The following is a 680-nucleotide window of genomic DNA, read 5'->3' on the forward strand; positions in this document are numbered from 1 at the left end:
GGTTGAGGCGGATTACCCTAGGTTGGGCCTTTCGCTTCTCCCTCCCCGCCTGTGTCCGTTCCTCTGTGGAGATTTCGTGCTGGATCGGAGTTATGTCGGGGTAGCTCCCCGGTGGTTAAGTCACTCGCTTCTCCCTCCTACTTATGTCCGTTCCCCACTGGGGGCATCGGGCGGGAGGGGAACTTAGTTTGAAGTGATTTCCTCGGTGGTTGGTGCTCCCTCTGGCTCGTCCACGTCCGTCCCTCCGTAACGTGTGTCCTCTGGGTCTATCACCCGTGTCGGACCTAACGTTTACACCGGGAGACACCCCTTGTAGCTGTATGCATCTGGGGGGCTGTCGAAAGATGGTGAGCGTACAGAAGAACCGGGCATGGAGGTCTCGTGCTGGGCGGGTGCCAGGTTGGGGCGGATTACCCTATGTTGGGCCTTTCGCTTCTCCCTCCCCGCCCGTGTCCGTTCCTCTGTGGAGGCATCATGCTGGATTGGCTATGTCGGGGTAGCTCCCCGGTGGTTAAGTCACTCACTTCTCCCTCCTACTTATGTCCGTTCCCCGCTTGGGGCATCGGGCGGGAGGGGAACTTAGTTTGAAGTGACTTCCCCGGTGGTTGGTGCTCCCTCTGGCTCGTCTACGTCCGTCCCTCTGTAACGTGTGTCCTCTGGGTTTATCACCCGGGCTGGAC

The sequence above is a fragment of the Acipenser ruthenus genome, unplaced genomic scaffold (assembly GCF_902713425.1).
Source record: "Acipenser ruthenus unplaced genomic scaffold, fAciRut3.2 maternal haplotype, whole genome shotgun sequence".
Classification (NCBI taxonomy): domain Eukaryota; kingdom Metazoa; phylum Chordata; class Actinopteri; order Acipenseriformes; family Acipenseridae; genus Acipenser; species Acipenser ruthenus.